Below are 6,000 nucleotides of genomic sequence, written 5' to 3'. Positions count from 1 at the left end.
TCATTCGCAAGCACTTTGCTCAGATTTTCAACTTTGGCACATTTGCTGTAGTGATGACGATATTCCTGAACAGTCATGTTTCACAACCGACACCCTCGACTAGTTTAATGGTTCCATCAGTTTTTTTTAATAATTATTATTATTTATTTATTTTTGTAGTCTGGAAGATAAGTCATCACTGCGCCAGCTACATATTCGTGCCAGCCATGATTCTTTTAGATGTATTATCAGAACTGGACATGGAGATGGAGTGCATGAGTGAATTTTCACCAGTCAGAGATACAGATGTGGAGGACAATAAAGGTGTCTTGTTTGTTTGTTTTTTGCTACATATCTTGAGCTGTCTCAGTCCACCTTGGATGTCCATTTCATGATGTCCAATCAGGGAAGCAATCTGCTGAGAGTGACATAAATTGTGCTGTTGTAATCCACAAATTCAAATACTTAATGACATTTTAAGTGTGTTTAGGGAACATAACAAGTCTATACAATCCTAGGAGGAAAAATAATCTTTAACAAGCGAAAGTCTTACCTCGTCTAGCACGCATGGAATGGGTTTTTTCTTTTAATGTTTAAAAGGTTGAGGGTATTTTTAACGGATACAATCTGCCCTCTTATCCAAAATTATTTCTGGGGTACAAAGCAGATTTTGCATTATTCCCAAAAGAAGATGCTGTTTACACACAAGAAGCATTAATTGCTTTTAGGCACACTGACTGTAGCATGCATACAATACCTTTGTTTTGTTTTTTTTGTGTCCCGTTTGGATCTTTAGCCATCAGAATTGTTGTCTTAAGGCCAAGAAAGATGCCAAGCGGATTTATTTTACCAAGTGGATCATCATGGCCTTGCCATATTGGTCCATTTGATTGACCTTTATTATAATTATGAATTTATTTTATTTTCAGTTGCTACAAACGGGACAGACATGACTGGGGGATAGGACAGGGAGAAAGAATGAAAGAAAGAGAGGGAGAGAAAGAAAACCAAAGGGGAGAAGAGACGATGAGAAGGGGGGAAGAAAGAAAAAAACAAAAAAAAAAACACCTGGGTCACCTGTATGGAGAAAAAACAGAAGAGAAAGCAAACAACAAAGAGCAACATAATAAAAAAAACAAAACAGCTTCATCACAATAAACTAGCTAGCAGTAGATATCAGTAGATACTAAATAATAAACGATATTGTGCAGCACGCAAGATAGACAGCGCACAATGTGCTTTGAGGCAGCAGCCAAGAAAGCTGTAGTCCGTGTCCGTGAATACCCGTGTGTACACCTGTGTGCATACCTGTGTGGATCAGCATGCTTGCATTCCAAAGGTTTCTCCATGTAACGATCTGCTAGGGAGTGTGGGGAGCCACAGCCCCGTCCTCCAGGGTATGAAGCAGGTATGGAGGAGATCAAAACTCCAGACATCCAGAGGCCCCCAGAACACAAGAGACCAAGGAAGACCAACAGCCGCGCCACTGTCCCAGTAAGAGCTGAGGAGAGTCCCAGATGAGGGCTCACTCAGCAGCCACCGAGCAGAAGCCAGGGGGAGTTGCAGTGACGCGCCCGTGAGCTCCGCCGGCAGCCAGCCGTGCCTGAGTGACCGAGCCCCAGGCCGAGAGGCCGGGGGCACCCCACCTCCGAAGTGGCCCGAGCGAGCCCCAGGCTCCAGGCCCCGATAAGCGGCCGCCAAGGAGTGAGCCGGTGTGTACCTGGATGCCCATCCCCAGACACAAAGAACATGCATGCATACAATACCTGATTAACCATCAGTGGAGTTTTGTTAGAATTAAAATTGTCTGATTGGTTTGTGTATTTATATTTTTGCCAACATACATCAACTCCGAAATGCCAGACGGGGATTCATAAAATGGGTTATTCTAAAGATCACTGCAACTACTACAGTTTTATGTTAACTTTAAATGTCAATGTCTAAATTGTCAATGTTTTTTGTGATACTATATTTACATTGTGTTTTCAAGTATGCAGAGACTACTTTACCTTGTAATGTCCTGGCAGTGTTTGATGTGCTTTTTGCTTTCACCCAGTGGGTCTAGAAAAATGCTGCTTCTCTCGCCAGATATGATCACCTAAATGTTGAAGTACTAGAGTTTAGAGTTACAGACTGAATGCACTACTTTATTTATGCTTGACCATGAGATCGACATGGGTAACAAACTATTTAAAACAATACCTACAATGTCTTAGTTAGATGTTTTTTCAACATTCTCTTTTCTTCATTGCAACTAATTCTCCAAGTCTATAATTTAGAGAATTTAATTTGTCACCTATTACGTATATACGGCAATGACCATGAAGTACGAAAAAATTGTTACCACCAGCATCCAGTGATGACCTTCATTGGCAACTCCCAAAATGTACTTGTACAACCCTGGGTCAATCTGTAAGACAGTGAAAAAACACGTTAACTAGACCCACCTCAATGATGAAGCTTTTAAAGACAACTTAATGACAGAACATTGTTTAATACGTACATTTTTGGTTTATTCTGCTTCCATAGGAGTGTCATTTCAAATGTGTTGACCATAAATGCTCTGTCAGCACTTTCTTTGTTGAATTTGCTCACCAAGAGCGTCAGATAAGCATTAATAACCTGAAGTTTAAAAAAACATATTTACAATACTATTACGTTCAGTAAGCTACAACCAATTTTCCTGGGAAAATTTTAGCATGTAAACCATAAAAGAAGCCACTTTACCTCACTTCCAAGTTCCCTTTGTGGATCTGTATTGTAAATATCAGTGAGGATTAACTTGCATGATCCAATTTTTGAAAGGACATACGTGTTTAGAAATCTCCCCTCCCCCCAAATCAGAACGTTCAATCAGTACAGAATTCAGCTGACTATTTTAAAACATGATGGTAAATGGACTGATTCTTATATATTCTACTCTCCCGGAGTACTCAAAGCGCTGTATACAACATGCCTCATTCACACCCACTTATGCAAGTGGGTGTGAATGAGGCTTTTTTTTTTTTTTTTTAAACAAGCTCTCTTCTATAGAAATGACATGGTAACTTTTGTAGACCGTTCAGTTCAAAACACCATTTAAGGTCTTGAGGGTCTGCTTTCCATGTAGTGTTACCAGCGTATTTTCCAAAAATATCTTCACAAATAGGAGACTGAATCTGAAAGACCATCTGGCTTTAGTAGGGAGCTACAAAGTGTGTCTCTGTAAGACTGTATAGACAATTTGTAAGCAACTATAGTTTTGTTTCAAGTATTTTTTTTAAAGAACTATTATTAATCACACTGGTAAATTTTGTTGGAGTACTCTGCAGAAAAGCCCATGCTTTCATATAAAGGATACATATATTGCCATGTTCTCTTTTATATTAAAAGCTGGTTCCTCTACAGTAAGCTTCTATTGGTGGAAATATATCATTAATATATAATCTCTAATGTAATATAATATTCAATTGTGTGTTATTTAATACTTTTTAAAAAGTAAATATGTCCTAGCCATCAGAAGTGCCCATCTCATAATGGCTGCTTCCAGGAGGATAATACACCATGTGACAAAGCTCAAATAATCTCAAATTGCATTCTTAAACACAACAATGAGTTCACTGTACTCAAATGGCATCTACATTCAAGATAGATAGATAATTTGAGCCAGGTTATTTTAATTGGAGCTCAGTGACTTCTTATCCTCTACTATAAAGCTGTCTAGCTTTACCTACTAAGCCCCACACCCCCGGTACCAGGGGAAAAAGGGAATTAGATCAAGTTTAATCGGTTATAACACTGGGTCAGAAATATAATATATAAATATAAAAGTCCCGACATGTGTGGTACCCTCAGAAACCTCAGAATCTCAGCTAAAATCTCATGTAACCCATTTTTGCAACCACAAAACACAACAAAAACAAGCCGTGATTAAATACACAAAAGTCAGCTCAATAAACAACCGGTGTTCTGACAAACAGTCCTACTTTGGCAAACCGTCCTACCCGTAGGATAATTTTACGGTGTCCCCTGACAAACTGCCCTACTTTGGTAAACCGTCCTACCCGCAGGATAATTTTACGGTGTCCCCTGACAAACTGCCCTACTTTGGCAAAATGTCCTACTGTACGTAATTTATGCACATTTCTGCTGCCACACAATAATTCCAGCATAAATTTAAATTTATGACTATGAGCTTGTAGCTCATAGTCATAAAGCCAGGACGGTTTGCCACTTCTTTTTACCCGTTAAAGTGTGCTTGTAGGTCACATTCACAAAGGTAGCATGGTTTGGCACGTAATTCTTCCTGTCAGAGTATGCTTCTAGCTCATAATAACAAAGGTAGCATGGTTTGGCACGTAATTCTTCCTGTCAGAGTATGCTTCTAGCTCATAATAACAAAGGTAGCATGGTTTGGCACTTGTTTGTAGAAGCAGTCTGCATGCCAAGGTGCTTAAGTTATACACCTGTCACCATTGAAATGACCTGACTATATAAACTTTGACAATGAACTCACTCCATTAGAGTTACAGTATATATTTACTGAATATATTTACAGATAAATATATTTGACATTTACAGATCCAACAGAACACAGGGAGAAAGAGCTGAAAAAGAAACAGTATTCATAACAAACTATGCACATTTTTTACACAAGTACTTGACCAGGCTGCTCTCATATTGAGCACATCCAAAATGTGCCCATCTGAGACAAAACTCACACTGCACCTGAAGAGGGAGAAGGGGGGGTGTAAGTGTGTTAACCAACATTACGAATTTGATGAGAAAATAATTACTACAGTGGCTTGCAATAGTATTCGGCCCCCTTGAACTTTTCCACATTTTGTCACAGTACAGCCACAAACATGGATCAATTTTATTGTAATTCCACGTGAAAGACCAATACAAAGTGATGTACACGTGAGAAGTGGAATGAAAATCAAACATGATTCCAAACAGTTTTTACAAATAAATAACTGAAAAGTGGGGTGTGCGTAATTATTCAGCCCCCTGACTCAATACTCAGCTGCCAGTCTTTTAGGGTATGTCTCTACCAGTCTCTAGATGTGCAAAGCTGGTAGAGACATACAAAGACATACGAAGTATGTGAAAGTATTCACTTTGTGAACATAACGTATCACATTTATATACAAATGAAAGATAAAAGTCACACATAAAAAGAACATTCATAAATCACAGACACATATAATACATATCACTATGTTTTTAATGGTGTGTCAGAAAGCCCTGTGCTCTAGATTATGTTACATGAAGTATCAAAATTAATAACATGTTTTTTTAAATCTACAAATGTTAACTGTCTCAAATGTCTCACTGCTTAAACACTGTCAGGGTTTTTTTTTATTATTATTTAAAATTACATATGTGTGTAATTTTGAAGTTTTTTTTTTTTTTAAATTCTTTAAAGAACTGATAACCACGGATTTTATTAAACTTTCATCTACGACCATATGTTCACCTTTAGAAAAAGACCTAAGTCCTCCTGTCACTTTTCTAATATTTTATGTTATTGTATAGATGTAATAACGCATAATTACCGGAATCTTTTGGCTGCACGGTCAGACTCTTCCTGCTCCAAAGAGTTTCTTGACGGATCGACAAAATACAGACAGCTGTCATCTGCATTTATGTACTGCGATAGATATATAAATTTTAAAAGTACATAAATTATGAAGAATGTGTTACTGAAACAAACTTTTTTTCACAGAAATGCTGCTTGTACTAACCAGAAACTTCCAGTGTACATTTCCAATGTTCACAAAGGATAAAATGGCTCTGTAGTTGTCAAAGTTCACCTGTGACATATTAGAAATTAATTACAAATTTGCAACAATACTTTTCCATTTATCTCGAGACATTAATAAAATTTTAAAAAATTAATTCTAGAATATATTAATTTATTTTTTTTTACCTTGGACAAGCTTTGTCTCCTGATTAGTTCTCTCTATAGAGGATCACATCGCTCGTGTAGTGGTTCATAATGTAGATATTATTCCCCAGATTTAGCCGAATGGCAGCAGA

The sequence above is a fragment of the Rhamphochromis sp. 'chilingali' genome (assembly GCF_963969265.1).
Source record: "Rhamphochromis sp. 'chilingali' genome assembly, chromosome: 17".
In the NCBI taxonomy this organism is placed as follows: Eukaryota; Metazoa; Chordata; class Actinopteri; order Cichliformes; family Cichlidae; genus Rhamphochromis; species Rhamphochromis sp. 'chilingali'.
This window is presented reverse-complemented; position numbering follows the sequence as displayed.